The sequence below is a fragment of the Gallinula chloropus genome (assembly GCF_964237585.1).
Source record: "Gallinula chloropus genome assembly, chromosome: 32".
In the NCBI taxonomy this organism is placed as follows: domain Eukaryota; kingdom Metazoa; phylum Chordata; class Aves; order Gruiformes; family Rallidae; genus Gallinula; species Gallinula chloropus.
In genome coordinates this window covers 2,981,252-3,002,314 of record NC_140117.1, presented here as the reverse complement: position 1 = coordinate 3,002,314, position 21,063 = coordinate 2,981,252, and the positions used below count along the sequence as shown (strand labels likewise).

The 21,063-nt window shown below is 50.1% G+C and overlaps 1 long non-coding RNA gene across 1 annotated transcript; it reads left to right on the top strand.

The window, feature by feature from the left end:
- The first annotated feature begins 3,371 nt into the window (after positions 1-3,371).
- LOC311202970 lies at positions 3,372-4,660 on the top strand. Its single transcript, XR_014617949.1, has 3 exons — positions 3,372-3,393; positions 3,812-3,909; positions 4,284-4,660. It is a non-coding gene; the product is annotated as an uncharacterized lncRNA (long non-coding RNA).
- The last annotated feature ends 16,403 nt before the right edge of the window (positions 4,661-21,063 follow it).

Below are 21,063 nucleotides of genomic sequence, written 5' to 3'. Positions count from 1 at the left end.
CTGCCTGATCTTGATTAGGAGTTATCACATAAAACTCTGTCCCACCTGATCATATAATGCTTTGCTTTGTTTTCCAGGGGAACAAGGTGCAGCACTGGGTGAGTCTCTGTGAGCTCTGGCATGGTGGGGGTGCACTGTGCTTGGCCTTTTCCCTCCTTGCCTCTCCTCTCCATCCATGCATTCCTGGGTTGGGGAAGCCCAAATGATGTGCCTGGGAGGGTGGGCAGCTTGGGAAGATCCACACAGGGATTGGCCCTCTCCGCTACCCTGGGGCCCTCTGCACCAGCTACGGGAAGGGACCAGGCTGGAGGGAGCCATTCCTGGGGTTTGTGGGCATTTAGAACTTTTCAAAGAAGTCATTTAACATCTGCCTTAGTTCTGCATTCTCTTCCTGAGCACTTATGGACTCAGAGCAGTAAGCTCAGAGAGTCTGGCAGGCGGATGGACCCTCTCCTACTCTAGAGACCCTTAGCACATGCCATGGTATATTCCCAGGCTGGCAGGGAACCACTCCCATGAGTTTGGGGATTTATTTTTTTTCTTCCCTTTTAAGCAATTTGGGGTCTGCACTAACTCTGCCTGATCTTCATGAGCAGTTATCACATAAAAATCTTTCCCATCTGATCAAGTAATTCTTTTGTTTGTTTTCCCTTCCCGATGAACAAGCTGCAGCAATGGGTGAGTCTACATGAGCTTCGCCACGGTGTGGGGTCCTGTCTTGTGTCCTCTGTGCTCAGGCCTTTCTCTCCTTGACCATCCTCTCCAGCCCTGGGTCTGGAGAAGCCCAAAGTGATGTACCTGGGAGGGTGGGCAGCTGGGGGATACCAGCATGCGTATGGACCCTCTTTCCTGCACAGGCCACCTTGGCACCAGCCATGGGACATGACCAGGCTGGAGGGAGCAATTAATAAAATCACAGGTGCATAGAATCACAGAATGTGTTATGTATGAACTGACCTTTAAGGTCATATAGTCCCACCCACCTACAAGAAAGCATTTTTACTAGATCAGGTCGCGCAGAGCCCCATCAAGCCTGACCTTGAATATCTCCAGGGATGTGTCCTCCACTACGTCTCTGTGTGACCTGTGCCAGTAATCTACCACCCTCATATTGAATTTTTTTTTCCTAATATCCAACCTAAATCTCCCCTTTCATAGTTTAAAACCATCATCCCTCATCATATCACTCCATGATCCTTGTGAACAGTTCTTCCCCAGTTTTCTTATAGGCACCTTCAGGTACTGGAAGGCCAGAGCCTTCTCTTCTCCAAGCTGAACAAGCCCAACTCTCTCAGCCTGTCTTCATAGGAGAGGTGCTCCAGTCCTTTAATTATTTTCGTGGCCCTCCTCTGGACCTGCTTCAAGAGGTCCATGTCCTTGTGCTGAGGGCTCCAAAGCTGGACACAGTATTCCAGGTGAGGTCTCACCAGAGCAGAGCAGAGGGACAAAACCATCTCCCTCAGTCTACTGGCTACACTTCTTTTGATACAGCCCAAGATGTGGTTGGCCTTCTGGGCTGCAGATACACATTGGTGGCTCATGTCCAGCTTCTCACCCACAAGCATTCCCAAGTCCTTTTCCTCAGGGCAGCTTTCCAGCACATCATCTCGTAAGCTGTACGGATAATGTGGGTTGTCTTGACCCAGGTTCAGGACCCTGCACTTGGATATGTTGAGCCCCATGAGGTTCACCTGGTCCCACTTCTCCAGCCTCTCTAGGTCCCTCTGGATGGCATCCCATCACTCTGACATATTCACCTCAGCGCTCAGCTTGGTGTCATCTGCAGACTTGTTGAAGATGCACTCAATCCCACTGTTAATATAATTAATAAAGATTAAACAGCACTGGTCCCAGCACAGACCCCTGAGGAACACCGCTTGTCACAGTCTTCCATCTGGATTTGAGCCATTGATCACCTCCCTCTGGATGCGACCATCCAGCCAAATCCTTATCCACTGAGCAGTCCACCCATCAAACCCATATCTGTCCTTTTTAGAAGGATGTTGTGGGGGGCCATGTCAAAGGACTTGAAGAAATCCAGATAGATGACATCCATAGCTCTTTCCTTGTATGCTGATGCATTTACTCTATTGTAAAAGCCACTAGATTGGTCAGGCTGGACTTGCCCTAGTAAATCCATGCTGGCTGTCCTGAATCACCTCCCTGCCCTCCATGTCCCTCAGCATAGCTTCTAGGAAAAAAATGTTTGGGTGTTCCTGGTGGTTGTTGCGGGTAGTTACAACTTTTCAAGAAAGTAGTTTGGGTTTGCCTGAGTTTTACATGAGCAGTTATGGAATGAGAAACTATCCCATCAGATCAAATACTGCTTTTTGTTTACTTTCCAGGGACACGACATTCTACATGGGGTGAGTCTCTGCGAGCTCCAGCACAGTGTTGGGTCCTGTCCTGGGTGCTCTGTGCTTGGCCCTTTCCTCCCTTGCCTGTTCTCTCCATCCCTGCATCCCTGGGTCTGGGAAAGCCCAAGGCCATGTGCCTTGGGAGGGTGGGGAGCTCAGGGACACCAGTGTGGGGCTTCACCCTTTCCAGTTCTCAGAGTAGTGGGCATCAGCCATGAGATGTGTCCAAGATTGCAGCAAGCCATTGCTGTCATTTCATGGAGTTTTTACCACATTCCAAAAGGAAGAAATTTATGTTCTGCCTGAGCTCTATCCCTCTTCCCTCTCTAAACCACCAACCATGAGACATGACCAAGCAGTCAGTAGTTTTGTGGGTTTGGGGTATTTTTGCACTTCCCAGATAACTTGTTTGATATCATTCTATTGGATGTGCCTACTCACTTATGAGCATTTATGGGATGAGAAGCTGTGTCCTCTGATCTAATATTGATTTTGTTTTACAGAGAATCTGACTGTGCTTGTTGGTGAGTCTCCATGAGCTCTGGCAGGCATGGAGTCCTGTCCCGGGCTCTCTGTGCTCAGCCCTTTCCCCCCTTGTCTGTCCTCTTCATCCCTGCATCCCTGGGTCTGGGAAAGCCTAAGGCCATGTGCCTGGGAGAGTGGGCTGCTCAGGGACACCAGTGTGGGGCTTCACCCTCTCAAGTTCCCAGAGTAGTGGGCATCAGGCATGGGATGTATCTGGGTGGCAGAGAGCCATTGCTGCCATTTCATGGAGTTTTGACCACATTCCAAAAGGCAGAAATTTACGTTCTGCCTGAGCTCTATCCCTCTTTCCTATTTAAAAGACCAGCCATGAGACATGACCAAGCAGTCAGTAGTTTTGTGGGTTTGGGGTATTTTTGCACTTCCCAGATAACTTGTTTGATATCATTCTATTGGATCTGCCTGCTCGCTTATGAGCTTTTATGGGATGAGAAGCTGTGTCCTCTGATCTAATATTGGTTTTGTTTTACAGAGAAGATAGCTCCAATGCTTGGTGAGTCTCCATGAGCTCTGGCAGGCATGGGGTCCTGTCCCGGGCTCTCTGTGCTCAGTCCTTTCCCCCCTTGCCTGTCCTCTTCATCCTTTCATCCCTGGGTCTGGGAAAGCCCAAGATCATGTGCCTGGGAGAGTGGGCTTCTCGGGGACACTAGCGTGGGGCTTCACCCTCCCAAGTTCCCAGATCACTGGGCATCAGGCATGGGATGTATCTGGGTGGCAGGGAGCCATTGCTGTTATTTCATGGAATTTTTCCTTATTCCAAAAGGAAGAAATTTAAGTTCTGCCTGAGCTCTGGACCTCTTCCCTATCTAAAAGACCAGCCATGAGACATGACCAGGCAGGCAGGGAGTAGTTTTGTGGGTTTGGGGTATCTTTTCACACGTCCCAGCTACACCATTTGATGTCATTCACAGGCACTGCCTTTTCAATCTTCAGTGCTTTTTTTATGCAACGCTGAGTCGTCTGATCAAATGTTGGTTTTGCTGTACAGAGAAGCTACCTGCACTGATTGGTGAGTCTCCAATGGTTCTGGCATGGTGTGTGGTCCTCTCCCAGGCACTCTGTGCTCAGCCCTTTCCTCCCTTGCCCATCCTCTCCATCTCTGCATCCCTGGGTCTGGGAAAGCTCCAGACGACGTGCCTGGAAAGGTGGGCAGCTCAGGGAGATCAGTGCGTGGATGGACTCTCTCCCCTGCCCAGAGCTGCTGGGCACTGGCTCTGGGATGTGACCAGGCTGGCAGGGAGCCATTCCTAGGGCTTGGGGGCTTTCCTACTACATCAGAAAGAAGGACTTTTTCGTTTGCCTCAACTCTTCCTGCTCCTTCATGACCAGTTTTGAGACGAGGAGCCTTCTTACCTGATCAAATGTTTGTTTTTTTCTTTCCAGTAATGCAAGCTCAAAAACTTGGCTTTTACAACACCCATCTGAGAGAGATTTGGAGGTCTGCTTCAGCTCTGATTGCTCCTTCATGAGTGCTCATGAGATGAAAATCTCTTCCCATCAGTTTATTATTTGCTTTCCATGGAAAGAGCAGCAGCAGAAAGGGAGTCTCCATGACCTCTGGCATGGTGTGGGGTGCTGTTCTGTGCCATCTCTGCTAGGCCTTAACGCTCCTTGCATGTCCTCTATTGTCACACATCCCATGTATGTGGTACCACAGTTTTCCTTGGAGGATGATGATCTCTATGATGTCTGGGAGACCAGTGCAGGGCTGAACATGGTCTCCCCTGATCAATAAATGCTAGCTTCAATTAAGGTTTGCAGCTGAACATGGTGTCCAGCTGTGGAGGTTCCTGGGCAGGAGGGGGTTGTCCTGATTCCTGGCTGCCACTGAAGAGGATTTCCTGCAGGCTTGGAGCAGTGGTTGGAGCAGGAGCCTGGGGGCAGCTCCCTGCAGGGTGAACATGGGGCAGGAGGTGAGATGTCAGTGGCACTCGCATCTCAGGCGCCCCTTTATTTTGGTTCTGGGAAGCTCCTAACTCTGCCAGTATCTGCGTCCCCTGTCACCACTGCTATGGCACGCTTTTGCGCCACTCAGTCCTGTTGGGAGGAAGCCTGAGGTGTCTTTCCCTAGTGCCCTTCCAAGCTGGGTACTCGGTACAGGTAGTGGCAGCTCGTGGCTGGGTTTAGGGACTGGGCTCATTGTACAAAAGTCATTTTAACAGAGCGGCTTCAGGGGCAGGAGAAGAGGAAACTCCTGAGCAGGGAAATAATTTCCCACCCTGGGGTTCTTGGAAAGCCATATTTAGCAATATTGGTTGCTGTGGCTGCTGCTGCTGCGAGGTTTCATGCTGCAGCAGAGCTGGGGGGGACATGGGGCAGGATGTGGATGGGGCGGGTTCAGTTATGGGATACGGTGGTATGGAGTTGGATGGAATGGGTTTGGGTAGGGTCGGAAGGGCTGTGAGGGAGAGAGGTGAGACAGGATATTGCTGTCAGTGGGGTCTGGGAGTGCTCAAGCCCTCCAGGGCACAGGAAGAGGGTGGGCCTGCAGAAACTGAGAACAAAGTGGTGCCCGGACGCCTGAGAGCTCAGAGCCAGTACTGATGCTTGGACCCTCTTTGCTATGATGCTGCTACCACCACACAGCTCATGGGCAGAGGATTGGCCAGGGATGGGACCCCTGTACTGCACTGACCTTGGCGTGCTGGCTGGCTCCCTTTCTGCCTCCCAAACCCCTTTCTGCCCCTGCCAGACATCCTGGGGCCTGGTTTCCCTGACAGACCTGGGGCCAATGGGGCTTGCACTGGTGTCCCACCTCAGGTCTGGGTATTTTGCCCTGAAGCCCCTGTACCCACACCTTACTCTGGGTACAGCTCCCCAGATCCCCCTGCACCCCTTCTGTTGGAAATGGGCTGCCCTTGCATGGGGATGGGCGGTTGGGGCAGCTGGAGACACATCCTGCCCAGGGCTCTGAGGTCTCTGAGGGGTCAGGGCAGAGGGACAAGGCACAGCTGGTATGTCTCAACACTTGAAAACCCCTTCACACAGTCTTTTCTCCTCCTCCTCCTCTCTCCATGGCCTCCCAGCTTCTTTTCCCTTTGTCCTGGGTTTGGCTATGTGAGAAATGACTCAGTCCCAAACAGGATTTTAATCAAAATTAACAATTTATTAAAGGAATAAAGGCAAGCAAACGGCACTGGAGTGCACAGACAGAGCTGGGTGTGCCGGCAGTCTCCGCTCCACCGAGACGCACCCTGCACAGCTCCAGTTTCGTGCTTATACACTGTTTGACAGTAGAAACTTCTTCCTGTGACTGGTCGGTGCTCTTTCGCCCTCTGACGCTGTGCAGCTCAGTAACAGTGACGGCTCATCCCCCACCACAGGCTTCTCCATGTATCGCTGTGCAGCCAGTAAGAGTGACTGCGCCTGAGCCGCCTATGCCAGACCCCTTGCCCCAGCCCCACCCCCGCCAGAAACTATTTACTTTGCCCCCGGCCTTACCAGGGTACAAGAGAGTCACGTTGCATTATGTGGCCCCCACATTATTCCGTATTAACATGAATCAGATGGAATTATATCCCAGGCAATCAGCGTCATGGGCAGAACAGACTCAATACAAAATAAAGGAAAGAAAACTCCGATGGCACCGCGCTGCTTCAGTCACACCAGAGTCGGGTGATGAGAAGTGTGACCAGGTCTTAAAGCACTTCCCCCCCACCCCTCCCTTCTTAGCAGACTTCACTTTAGTCAGGACTTCGTTCCCTTCTTGCCTCCAACTGTGGCACAGGGAGGGACAGGGACTGGGAAAATGGGGGTTTGTGTCAGTTCCTCACAAGTTAGTTTCCTTGCCCATCTGCAAGACCAGGCAGGAGGCCTCCTTAGTGCACACCTAGATGGTTTCAGAGGAACAAACTTTCTTCTCAGTACCTGTCTGTGAGGGCTCAGAGCTCATCACCTCCACAGGGAGATGGATGACCAGCCATGGCCCAAGAAGAGTTGGCCAAACCCCCAACCCCTCTCTTTTTCCTCTTTAACATCAGGCATGATGTGCTACAGCCTGGGATATCTGTCAGTAGATTGGGGCATGCACGTGGTTGTGTCCACTTATGACATCACACTGTGCCACCTCTGTTGAGATCCATCACTGTGATACCGATCCAGTTTCTATTAAAAATCCTTGTAAGGGGTTGGCTGTGGCTGCACAGAAGGTGCCCACAGAGCTTCTCCATCACCCCCCTCCTCAGCAGGGCAGGGAGGGGAGGAAAAAAAGATGGAATAGGAACAAACTCCAAACCAAGGCAGCTGAATAAAGAAAAAGCCCTTGGCAGCAGTAAAGGAAAACCAGAAGTTTTATTCACCTTTTCCCCATCAGCATTTATTCAACATCAGCAGGTGATGTCTGGCCATGACCCAGGAAAAGGGGCTCCAGTACATGCAGCGGTTGCTCTGGAAAGCCAACACCATAAATAAGAAACATCCTCTGCTCATCCTCATTTGTCTCAGCTTTTATGGCTGAGCAGATGCCACAGGGTTTGGAGTATTGCTCGGTCAGTTGGTGTCAGCTCTCCTGGCTGTGTCCCCTCCCAAGGTTTTGTCCACCCATAGCCTACCAGTGAGGAGGATGCCAGGAAGAGAGACAGCCTGGATGGTGCGCCAGCCCCCCTCCCCAGCAGCCAAATCCCTGGGCTGGTACCACCACCCTGCTCATTCCCAATGCACAGCACAGACAGGGCTGCTGGGGGAGGGGAGTGAATTCCACTTCAGCCAGACCCAACACAGTCCTAAACACAGCACCACACTGGGCTGCTGGGAAGAAACCCAGCTCTATCCCAGGGAAAACCAGCACAGTCAATGACCTGAGTCTGGGAAAGAAGGACAGGAAGAAAGTAAGGGAAACAAGGCATTTCCCCTGGCCAGAAGAGCCACCAGTGTAGCACCATGTGCTGGTGCAGCATGATCAGCTCTTTGAAGGCAGCTCCCTGCCTCTCCAGCCAGTGACAGCGCAGGGGCCACAACCAGGCCCCTGTCAGTAGATAGGGCCTTGCGGTCGGAAGATTTAGGGCTGTACGGAAAAGTAGGACCCTCCCCTCTCCTTAGGTAATCAATAGTAGGTAGCCGGTGAGGTAAGCAGACGGAAGTGACATGCGATCCCTGGGGTATAAATCCCTGCGTCCCTCTCTAATAAACGCCATTTGCCATCCACCACATTGGTGTCTGTGAGCTGATGGACCGAGCGGCCAGAGTGTGGCGCCGTTGCCGTTCCTGAACCAGATCGCCATGCCTAAACAAAAGGCAACAAGTGGTGCCAAAACCCGGGATACTCACCTGCGTCAGGTGAACGGCGGCCGGGCAGCAGGACCAGCCCGGCAGAGGGGACGCCCTCAGGCCCGCAAGGAGGATGGAAGCCCTTGTGAAGGTCATATTGGGATTGCGTACGCAGTGGGGTATTGAGTGTAAGGCTAAAGATTTTACTCTCGCCGTTGCGAGACTTATAAAATTGGGGTCATTGACCAGCTGGTTGATATTCTCCATCCTGAGGTGTGGGATAAATGTACTAAAGCTTTGGCAGAGGAAACTATGTCCTCAGGTAGTGGGAAAAATCTGAAGTCGTGGGGGAGGGTCGTACAGGCCCTCCAGAAGGCCATACAAGAGCAGGACACTTGGCGAAGGAATGTTTGTTGGTCACCCCAAAATTGGGAATCGGGGCCGCCACACAAACTTTGCAGCCCCCAGACGGTGATAAGCCTGCCGAGCCCAAAGATCGAGAGGGTGATATGCCTCGTAAAAGTTCGTGTAAAGTATCATTGGTTTGTTTTCCTCCAGCCCCTGAACTACAAGGGACAGCAATATGACGTGATTTGGATTTTTGCAATTGGACAAATTCAAATTGTTAATTAATGTCTATCTAATGTTAACAGTTGTTACTGACTATTGCAAATGCAATTTGAAAATTGTTAATTGTTTGAATGTTTTGATTGTAGCTATTGAGCTATTGTGCACACATTTTTCTTTTCCTTCCTCCTTACTTTATCTCTATCCTCTATCTATCACGGAGTACCATCAATAAGATGGCAATGTTGAGCCACGGGGTGGTGTGACATACTGTGTCCCTCAATGAATGCCTGTACCAGCGGACTTATGTCTCAACATTGCTGAAATATTGCATTAAGATGCTTGTAAAGGGTTAAGGAAGACTTGCTAACAGGATAGCTTGAAGTGCCCTAGCTGTAACCTCCCATAAACAATGCCTCGCTTGAAGGCCTCTGCCTCACTGATAAAGCAGAAACATCAAAAGGGACGTAAGTTTGGGTCTAACACCATATCTTAAGTAAATCACACACTCAAGGACTATGTGCTCTGTGGAAATAAAATGACTTCTTTGATGAGTTCCAGTACCCCCTCCTCCTTATCTGTTCATGAATTCCTTGCTTGTCTCTAATTGGCCACGAATGCAGGCAAAGCATTTCACTTTAACTAGTTCAAGCTCCCCTTTGTCCTTGAAGATACACAAAACCTGCTAAATCCAAACTTGTAGTTTGGATCAGAGTCAAGGGGTAACTGAGTCTGCGCAAGACAGAAGGTTACTTGCGGTGATGAAGAGGAGCCATCCGACTTCATCCCCACGACCCTCAACGACCACCACCAAACAGCAGTGCACAGGCACAATGGGGAGGAGTTGATAGAAATCACTTCTTGGGGTACATTTTAATATGAAGCAGGACAAGTTAGGAATATGTACAGGGGTATGAGGTAACCTAATGAATAAGTATCATTGTTAGTGTGCGCATGTTGCAGGCTAAATAAAGTAACTTAAGCCTTGACTCAGTTTTGAGTCTTAATTCTGTTCCCGAGAATTGTGAAGACCTCCTCATGATAAAGCACCTAATTGGACATCACTCAGGGGTTAAGCCCAGCTGCCCCCAGCCACCCAGAGCAATCTGAGGTCGGTTGGAATGCAAGGGGGTTTAACCTCTGCCAAAGCCGTTTATCTGGGTGTGGATCGTGACATTTTAATAGTGTAGTCGGCAGGATTCTCGGAGAACAGAAAGGTGTGAGGTCCTGAGAGTGAATAGGGAAAATTTGATACTTAAGTTGGACCCTCTCAGGATGTATTGCCCCTTTGAGTTGTATAGAATGGCTGCTCCTATGGCAGTCGGTAGAAGTAAACAAACAATTGCTGTTAAGCAAGAGAACTCCTGCATGTCACACAGGAGACCGGGGTTCCATTCCCCAACAGGGAGTCCTTTTCTGGTGACATTGATTTATTGGTATTGACTTCAGATATTGCTAAAAGGAACTGAGTTTTGGAAATTGATTTAAATTTGACGAACTATTTGTGTGAGTGAAAATGAGTTAACTCTGGTGTGAGTGGTATGTGACTGAGCTGCAGCCTATCTGCGAGAGAGAGAAAAACCTTTTCGTAACCATTGTTATGCTTTGCATATGCAAGAAATCTTTGTGCCCGGTACCGTGTGTTGTTTGAATGATTTAAGTGTTTGACTGAGATGCAGTCTGACTGTGAAGCGAGTGTGAGTTCTGATCGGTGGTTCTGTGTCTCCGCAAGGAGAGCAGCTGGAGACAGACAAAGCAAGTGGCAAATTTAAGCTGTTTGTGTGGACAGGAGTCACACTATGTGTTGAGAGTGTCCCTGTCAGTAGGAGATGGAATTTTGTTATCAGAAAGAGAAGAAAAAGGGAAATAATTACGGAAGGTATAGAAAACAAACATAATCGTCTGTGGACCATGGGATGGCGAAAAGGCATTCCCTGAGAACTCATGATGGGGTGCCAACAGATAAATTGGAAAAGTTAGTACAAAGACAAGCAAAAAATCCACAAATCAAGGTCGAAAATCCTGTTCCTAGTGCTCTTTTATTGTATTTAACTGTGTCCCCCAAGCTGCCGGGAGGCTAGCTCCTTCGTCCCCTTGTAAGTGAGTGGGGGGGTGAAGGGTGTATATATATATCAGAAAACTCACTGGAAACCACTGAAGTGATTTACTGATTACTTGTTTTGTAGAACCTAAGTTAATACCTGTAACATTTTTGGTAGACACTACAGTTTATCTCCACACTTAGAACAGAAGATTCTATCTGCATAAGGAATTGCCTTGTTGCTGCCTTTAACATTAAGGACTCACTGTTCCCCACCCCTTTTCCCCACCTTGCTGTTTTTTCCTCTTCTCACCGAGAAGCGAATTTGTTTATTTTCTTTCCAGGGAGAAGAAAGAAGTCACAGTGAGAATGCCTGCCTTATCAGCTGTGTTTATCCCTGCCCTCATTTATGGGGGTAGAGGGAAGCCAATGGAATGTAGCAACTCGCATCTTGCAATGTCGCTTGTCTGATGGGTCGGTTTGCAGCGTTCACGGATTAGCTAACTGAGAGCAAGGCTGGTTACATAGCAAAGAAAATGGAAAATAACAGGAATTGGTATTAGAGGAAATACAAGCCTCAACTCAGCAGCTGGAGTACAAGGCAGTTGTAAAAGATTTGTCGAGATTGAAATAGGTGGAACACAAAATTAGGAGGAAAAATGAGTGGCCTCCCAAAAGAACAAAGCATTACAGGCTGGCCACGTGGAAGCCTAATGAATTGATAATAGGGGCATGGGAATGTTGGCTATGTTATGATGCTTATCCCCCTTACTATGAGGGTATTGCCCTCAACACTCCTTTTAGCTACTCATCGAAAGATAACCCGACTCAGTGCTTGTGGGATACACCACGGAGAGGAATCACTTTGGACCAGGTTAAAGGCCAAGGCATATATATGTTTTGGTAATGCCACCTTAGCGAGCTGGAACAGCGCGGTCTGTGCAAAAACGGTTGCGATCGATAGAACCCATAAATGGGCAGTTCCATCCGCATCAGGGATGTGGATCTGTCATCAGACAGGTCTAACCCCCTGTGTGTCCATTAAGCATTTTAACTCATCAACTGACTTTTGTGTACAAGTTTTGATTATTCCCAGGGTCCTATATCATTCGGATGAAGAAATGAGCCATTACTGGGGAGATGCAGACAACAGGATCCAAAAGAGAGAAAAATTGACAGCACTGACAATAGCAACACTGCTCAGCCTGGGAATAGCTGGTACAGCCACAGGAGCGACCGCTATGCTGAACCATCACCAAGACCTGGCTCGACTACAAACTGCCATCGACGAGGATCTGCAAAGACTCGAGGAATCTATGACCCATCTAGAAAAATCGGTCTCTTCACTCTCAGAGGTTGTCTTGCAGAACAGACGAGGACTAGACCTCCTGTTCATGCAACAAGGAGGCCTTTGTGCAGCCTTGAAAGAGGAATGCTGCTTTTATGCTGACCACACAGGATTAGTCAGGGATTCGATGGCTCAACTGAGAGAAAGGTTAGCTCAGAGAAAAAAGGAAAGAGAGGCCCAACGAGGATGGTTGGGATCATGGTTTAGTTACTCGCCATGGCTAACCACCTTAATATCTACCTTGTTGGGACCAGTTGTAATGATCATAATAGCACTGATTTTCGGACCCTGCGTACTGAACAAGCTCACAGCATTCGTCAAGAGTCGTCTAGAGAGGGTTAACATTCTCTTTGTAGAAAACAGACAGATGCTTTGAGAAAGCAACCACTGAGCATTACCCCTACTGTTCTGTAGTTGTCCCTAGTATACCCTACTGTCTAAGCTACCTCTGACTATCATTCACTTAATGTGCCTTATGCTACTAACATTATAAGCTATCAATATTATAACTTACCACTATTATATTATTACTAACAATATATTATCACTATTATTATCACTATTATGTATTATCACTATTATATATTGTCACTACTGTAGTCCAACACTGTTATAAGCTATCACCTTTTTATATATCAGTATTGTATGTCACTTTTGCACTTTGCACTATAAGTAGTTTTAGTGAGCACAGGGAGGGGGGAAATGTCGGTAGATAGGGCCTGGCGGTCGGAAGATTTCGGGCTGTACGGAAAGGTAGGACCCCCCCCTCTCTTTAGGTAACCAATAGTAGGTAGCCGGTGAGGTAAGCGGACGGAAGTGACATCCGATCCCTGGGGTATAAAGCCCCGCGCCCCTCTCTAATAAACGCCATTTGCCGTCCACCACATTGGTGTCTGTGAGCTGAATGGACCGTGCTGCCAGAGTGTGGCGCCGTTGCCGTTCCTGAACCAGGTCGCCATGCCTTACCAAAAGGCAACAATCTGCATCATGCCCAGATCTTACATTTTCAGTTTATTTGGGAGGTTCATAACATTATTTATTGATTATTTAGACCATCTACCATGGACTGATTTTTTATACAGCAACAACTGGGCTACTGTCCTCACCTGAAATTAAATCCCCTTGGGGTACACACTGGACTTCCCCATCCTTTTGCATCATTCAACAAGTGTACCCAGGTCCCTGAGAAAAAGCAATCCCACAAATGGGTTTGCCTTTGCCTGAAACAGGAACAACCCAGACTCTCTTCACCAACAGGATTTTCATGCACACTGCAGGGACTTTATCCCCTTCTACAGTACCTGGGAGTTTGGATTGGGCAGGGTGAGCTTGACTATTAAACAACCTGGAGTTAACTAGCCATGTAGTTTGGGTAAATGCATATCTGAGTTTTTTAGGGTCCCACCACCCATTGCTTTTAGCATAGTTTTTAACAGTCCATTGTACCTCTCGAGTTTGCTGGAGGCTGGTGCATGACAGGGTCTATGATACACCCATTTGATGCCGTGTTCTTTGGCTCAGGTGCCTATGAGATTATTCTGGAAAGGGTTCCATTGTCTGACTCAGTTCCTTCTGGAGTGCCATGCCACCAGAGGACTTTCTTCTCAAGACCCAGAATGGTGCTCCAGGCAGTGGTATGTGGCACAGGAGAAGTTTCTAGCCAGCCAGTGGTTGCTTCTACAATTGTTAGCACATACCACTTGCCTTGGCATGTCTGTGGGAGAGTTATGGAATCGATCTGCCAGGCCTCTCAATATCTGTGTTTCAGCCATTGTCCTCCATACCACAGAGGCTTTAACCACTTGTCTTGCTTGATCGAGGCACATGTTTCACATTCATGGATGACCTGTGACCACGAGCCCATCTATGTGTAGCATTTCTTCCTTGATGGACTGAGGTGTCATGGGCCCAACACCTATAAATATTTCACCCCTACTTTGCCAATCAAGGTCTACACTTCAATCTTAGCAGCCTGGTCACCCTGCTGGCTGTTATGATGTTCTTCAGCTGCTCGGCTCTTGGGTATGTGGGCATCTACTTGACGAACTTTTACATTCAGGTTCTCTACCTGGGCAGAGATGTCTTGCCACAGTGGAGCATCCCAGACAGGTTTGCCTCTGCACTGCCAGTTGCTTTGTTTCCCTTGCTGCATGTGGAAGGGGCCTTCCCTTTGAACATCCAGCCCAGCACCGGCTGTCAGGGTGCCAGGAGGAGCCGGTCTTCAGTCCCAGTCACTTCTGAAGCATCTTAAACCCCTTCATATGCTGCCAGTATTTCCTTTTCTGTTGGTGTGCAACAGGCTGTGGATCCTCTGTAGCCCCAACTCCAAACCCCAGCAATCGGCCTCGACTCTCCCCTGGTGCTTTCTGCCAGAGACTCCAGGTAGGGCCATTCTCCCTGGCTGTGGTGTAGAGCACATTCTTTACATCTGGCCCTGTCCAGACGGGCCCAAGGGCTACTGCATGGACTGTCTCCTGTCTGATCTGTTCAGTGGCCTGTCGCTGCTCAGGCCCCTTTGGAAATCCTTCTTCTTCTGTGTTCCATGGTAGAGAGGGCTGACAATGAGACTGTGGTTTGGGATATGCGTTCTCCAGAAACCTATAGTGCCTGGGAAACTTGAGTTTCATTTTTGTTGGTCGGTGGAGACATGGCTGCTATTTTATTGATAACTTCCATGGGGGTCTGAAGATGCCCATCCTGTCATTTCTTTTCTTGCAAGAAAGTGTGGATGGGAAAGAAAGATGGGGGGGCGGGGGGGGGGAAAGAAGGGGAAATGGGGGAAAGAAACAAATGGTTGAAGAGAGGAAATAAAAAACGAGAAAGGTAAATGAGGGAGGACATTTAAAAAAGGTGGAACAGGGTAAAACAGGGGATAAGGATATGCAAAAAAGGTAAAAAATATAAGGTTAAAAATGTAAAAGAAAAAAAATATGTTTGAAAGTGGAAAAGAGGAAATTTTTTTTATAAAGTAGGCAAAAAATAGTTATAAAAAAAGGACTAGTGTTTAAAATGAAAGTGGATAAAGATAAAAAAAGAATAAAAATAGAGGGAAGAGAGAAGTCTGGAAAAGGCATTTTTCTCCCCAGTGAGTGGGGGCCACCCCATCCTCCCTCACCCTGGGGGCCGGGTGGGTTCGGGTCCGCTCTCCCCACCTACAGTAGGTGCGCAGGTACCGCGGAGCCCCGCTCTGTGCCAGCGCGTGTAGGGGGGAGCTGGAGGGTGTCGGGCAGGGGGAACCCCTGGACCCTGCACAGCCGCGGGAAAGGGAAACTGGCGGCAGAGGCGGGGTCTGACCTCAGGGATTGGGGGCTACTGCAGAGGGAACATCAGGGCAACAAGTTTTTCTTTCTTTTGTCTTTTTTATGTTAATATTTCAAGCTTTGTGTCTGACTTGGGCTTTTTGAAGTTTAGTTCATCATTTTTAATTCTATTTCTTACCTCATGGTTTGTTGGGTTTTAAAAAGTTATTCCTAAGGTTTTATTACTATGGGACTTTTTTTTTTCCTTGGCTTTATTTTGTTTTAAAATTTTTAATATGTTTTTTCTTTCAAATTTTATTACTTAGCATTAAATTTTATTTCTTACTTAGCTTTTTTATTTTCTCTTTTGATTTCCTTTTAAGATTAGTTCTTTGTTTTTTTGGTTTCTTTGATTTTTCTTTCTTATTTTGTAAAAAAATCATTATTTGATTTAATAATTTTACATATGTTTTATTTTAGTTATTTGGGGGGTTATTCTAGTTTAGGTTTTGTTTTTTTGCTTGGATATTTTTAATTTCCCTTCTTTTTTTAAATTTTAGTTCTCTCCTTTGTATGTTGGGTCTCAGTTGTGGGTTTCTCCCCTTCTTTCATTTTGGTTACTTTGGTTTAACGGTTTAACTTTTCAAATGTCACTTTGAAGCCTCTTTACAGCCTCTCTGTGTGCACCCCCCAACCTACACCCCCAGGAGGCAGCTGTCACCAGGAGCTCTCCTTCCAGGAGGTCACCATCACCGCACCACTGAGAAGCCATGGCACTTCTCCAGCCCCTCCCCCGGCCCTGCCATCAGGTAGGACCCCCTCCCCCGTGCTCCCATTCCATCCCTGGGGCACCTCGGTGTTCTCCCCAGTGGTTTTTGCGGGCCAGGAGGACTCCCCCAAGCCCTGACCTGTCTCCTGATGCTGTTGTTCCCTGGGAGCTCCTGGCTCTGCCCCCCGAAACTCCTTTGAACAGAAATCCAGCGTGTTCTCCACATTTTGGGGGTCCTGCATCCATGCCAGAGGATGGCAGTGGGCTTCCAGGACTCGTCCCCGTTGGGGCTGGAATACCCGAGGGGATGGTTTGTGTTTGGCCTTCCTGCCCCAACCCTGGGGACAAACAGCGTTTTGTTCCCAGGCTGATGGGGGTGGCACCAGGAAAGGTGAAGGTGCTGCCTGTGCTCATGGGATGGTTGGGGGAGAGGGGAGCCAACCTGAAATCTTGTTGGGTTTCCCTTCTCCAGCTCCCACATGGAGCTTCTACTGTTCCTCTGGGTACGGTGCTCAATAATGAGGTGGTTTTCATAAGCACCCAACAGCCCTCAGACACGCATTCAGGTGCTCCAAGCATCCCAGCCTGGGCAGGAGGATGCTCTTCTGGGAGGTGATCTGCTGGTCCTGCCTGGGAGCTGGGGCTCAGCGGCTCTTCTGGGCTCACACTGCCCTCTCCTGACACTTGGGGGTGGAGATGTTCCCGGGGGCCCTCCAGCCCTGAGACCTCTAGTTATGGACTCACAGAATGCTCTGGGTTGGAAGGGACCTTTAAAAGCCATCGAGTCCAACCCCCTGCAGTGAGCAGGGACACCTTTCACTACAGCAGGTTGCTCAGAGCTTCAAGCCTGACCTTGAATGTCTCCAGACATGGAGCCTCCACCATCTCTCGGATAACATGTGTCAAGTTCTGGAAAGGGGTGCCAAGTTCTCCCCTGAGCCTTTTCTTTTCCATGATGAGCCACACCAGCTCTCTCAGCCAGTGTTCATAGGAGAGGTGCTCCATCCTTCGATCATCTTTGCAACCTCCTCTGGACCCACTCCAAGAGGTCCATGTCCTTCTTTTGTTGAGGGCTGTAGAGCTGGAGTCAGTACTGCACTTGGGGTCTCAGCAGAGCAGAGCAGAGAGGGACAATCACCTCTCTCCATGAGCTGGACACACCTCTTGCGATGCAGCCCAGGATGCACTGGGCCAAGTCCTTTTCTGCAGGGCTGCTCTCTATCACATCCTCCCCCAGTCTGTATTGGGAGTGAGGATTGTCCCAACCCAAGTGCAGGACCTTGAGCTTGGCCTTCTTGAACTCCATGAGGCTTGCCTGGGCCCACCTCTCCAGCTTGTTTATGTCCCTCCAGATGACAACTCATCCCTCTGGCATGTCAACCCTCTGCTCAGCTTGGTGTCGTCTGCAACTTGCAGAGGGTGCACTGGATCCCACTGCCGATGTCGCTGATGAAGATATTAAACACCAATGGTCCCAGAACGGGACCCAGTTGTGGGTTCAAGAGGAGAGTGGGCAAGGTGGAAAGTTGACTCCCATTATGTTTCTGGGGCAGTTGGGGTGGATGAGGGAGGCTTTGCACTCTGGTTCAAGTGGCTTTAGAGTTGCTGGGTCATAAGTTAAGGGACAGGGATGGCTGCAGGGATGCCTCTGTCCCACTGGGATGGAGGGCTGTGGGGTTTGGGGACCACTCAGCATGGCTCATGCATTGGCATGGGGAACATCGAGGTTCTACTTTAGAGGCTAAAAAGCCTCTTTTTAGCTTCCCACCTTCAAAACCATTTGCCTATTTTAAGAAAAAGCCCATCCTGAAACCAAGGGGTCTCCGTACCCCCAAGGGATTGATCCATTTGCCTCATCTCGTTTTATTACATGTGGAGTTTCCTTCCATGATTCCCCCCCTTGTGCTCACTGTCTCTCATCACAGTTATATGATGCAGCCTTCAAAATACACCACAGTGAAGTCTTCTGGGCTGTGACAGCCCTCCATCTCCATCTGGATCTAGCAATGTCCAGAGCAGGTATGATGCTCCTCAACATGAACATGATTGTTGGGGTGCTGGGGAGTCACCTGCACCCCAACCAGAAGCTGGAGAACTGGTTGAACTGGGGGCTGGACAGACTGGGGCAATCTGGTCATGCAGCTGGAGGGGACATGCCTGAAGGTGGGCTGACCTTGGGGTGTTCCTGTGCATGGGGAGGGCTGTGATGCGTCTGAATTCCCATGGATCCCACCATCAATGGCGGATTAGGGTTGTAGGATGGTGGGGATGGGCGCAGAGGTATGCCCCAGCCTGAGTGGCTCCTGCATCACTGTGGGGTGCTTCCCTTCTCCAGGATGGCAGGACAGCAATGAGCAGATATGTCACATCCTGGGCATCTTACCCCTGGGGTGGCATGGGTCCAAAAGGGATCCCAGGGTGGGCACTGCTGGGTGGTGGGGCCAGTGGCTGTGTGAGGGGCAAGGGGGATTTTGGGGAAGGTGGGATTTTCTGGCTGTGGTGAAAGTCACCCGTCCTGGTGCCCTGGAGTTCTGCACCCCACCATTGGCAGAGCTCACAGTGGGGATGCCCTGAGCTGCTGTTCCCCAGCACAGGCTGCTGGGAGAGGTGCAGCTCTGGGAAAAGCCACCTCCAGCACCTGCACCCAGGTACTGCAGCTGTATTTTCTGCCTCTGGGCTTTGGTAGGAGGATGCAGAATTTCAGCTCCTTGCCTGGCAGTGGGGCCTCAAATCCTGCCCACAGATGTAAATCTGCACCTCAAAGCCAGCAGAAGATGGGGTTTTAAAGCAGCCTGGTGCATCTGGAGCTCCTGAGAACCCGGTGAGCAACTTCCCTTTCCACAGGAGATTTGTATTTCCTGCCCTGTAGAGTCAGTAATGGATTTGCAATAACTCCTGGGGAGCGGCAGTGGGGCAAAGCAGGGGCTGCACTGGGGAGCTGTGTGTGGTCCCATTCTGTCCTCGAGGACCGTTTATTTCCAGTGTCAGGGTACTCGTGCTGGGGGGTTGGGAGATATTGGAGCCTCTTTAGCATGGAGAGCCCTTCTTTGCCATCCCAACTGGGCACCTGCGATCCCCATTGCCCTTCTCTATCTTCCCCTTCCTCCTCTCCAGCACAATCAGAGCTGTGGCTTTTAAGGACCCCTGGGGATCCAGGGACACCACATCTGCTGGGGACAGGAGTAGCCAGAGTATAAGGGGCAGAGCTCAGAGCTCAACAGGTTTCATCACCCTGGGGCCAGGATGTGCCCCACAGGGCAGGAGATGGGACATCTTCCTCCTAGACATCCCATCCTTGGGAAGCACCAGCAGGGCCATGGCCAAGCTGAATCCCATGGAAACAGGCACTGGTGGGGCTGCAGCCCCAGCGCAGAAGGGCAGGATGGGGAGGCAGTGGCTGTGTTCAGGCAGCACCTGGGGGTTTGTGGGGGAGACTTTCTCCTGTCCTTCAGCCAGCTGGTGGTGATGGGCTGTGAGTAGAAGCTGTAAGCACAGCAGTGCAAGGTCAGGATCCTCTCAGCTTTCCTCTCCAGCACGGCCTGCCCATAGCTCAAGTATTTGCTCAGCCACTCAGGGCAGGTGCTCTCCATGTCGAAGGCAATGAAGTCCCTCCCATTGTAGGGGATTTGCCAATACCCCCTGGTGCTATTGTCCTCCAGGAGGTCACAGCTGACTATGCTCTGCAGTGTGTGAGCCCCCTCAGTGAAATGGGGCTGAGGGGCTGCTGCAGCCCTGGGCCTTCAGTGGGGCAAGGCCCCCCGGCAGCACCCCCCACTCCAGCTCTGTGTGAGGCCTGGGGAATTGGGCACTGAAACAAGAGCTGTCCCCACCCTGCCCCGGGCCCACAGCACTTGGGGCACCATGTAAAGCTGTGACACAGACACGCTGAACCCAGGGCGTGGGAGCCCCTCTGGTTCTGGGGGTCTTGACTGCCATGGGGATCATGAGGGCTTTGAACATCCAGCCCATCACCAGCAGTCAGAGTGCCAGGAGGAGCTGTGCTCCCAGCTTATTGACTGCCTACCTTGTCTCAGAGACAGGGCAGGATGAGAAGCTGAAATGTCCTTGACTGATTAGCAACAACTAAACACAGCTCTACACTCACTGCAAGATTAACATTAACTCTAACCCTGTTGAAAACGGGAGAGCAGCTGTCACAGAACCTCACAGAACAGGGCAGGACAGTGAGACAGGAAAAAGAAAAAAGAAAATAAAACAACAAAACCCCCACCTGAAAGCTCTCTGGCTCTAATGGACGTTAACAACCCACTGGTTCAGGGTGTTGCTCAGGATGTCAGTACTACACAATTGACTCAGAGCTCCTAAGATTTATACTTGATGACTCAAAGAGCACATAAGCGCTCACCAATGGGAGATGAGGTCTGTCAGTCTCTGCAGAAGGTTTTGTGGAGGTCAGTGTTGCTGATGTGGGTTTGGTGTACATTGCAGATGTGCGCAATGGTGGGGACCGGGCACAAGGGACATCGGGGTCAAGGGACACCTCCCTCAAGCCCTGGGGTTTGCCCACACTCCCCAGGAGGTTTTCACACTTGACCCATCTATTTCACCCACAAACCCCAAGGGTGTCAGAGCCAGGTGGGCAGAGCCATGGGACACCAGGCGCCTGGGTCCCCCTGGTACAGGCAGGTCTGGGGGTCTCAAGGTGCCCTAGGGGAAAGGTAGGAGAGTAGGGCCGGGGTGGAGGGCAGATCTGCGACTTGGGTGGGCCAGAGGTGTCCCCAGGCTGGGAGATACAGGCGATAAGGGGCCATGGTAGGGTCTGGGGCTCTGAGGAGGGGACGGGTAGGGGGGCGTTGGGGGACTGGGCAGTGCTGTGGGGGAGTCACTGGTAAGAAGCGTCTCAGGCTACCATTGGCTGGTGGGTGGTGGCAGAGCCAATCGCGGGGTGAGGGGCGGGGCTTGTGGCAAAGCTTTTCCCAGAGCAGGGCTCCTTATTCTCATGACATCGGGGACCCAGAGTGGAGCGATGAGCA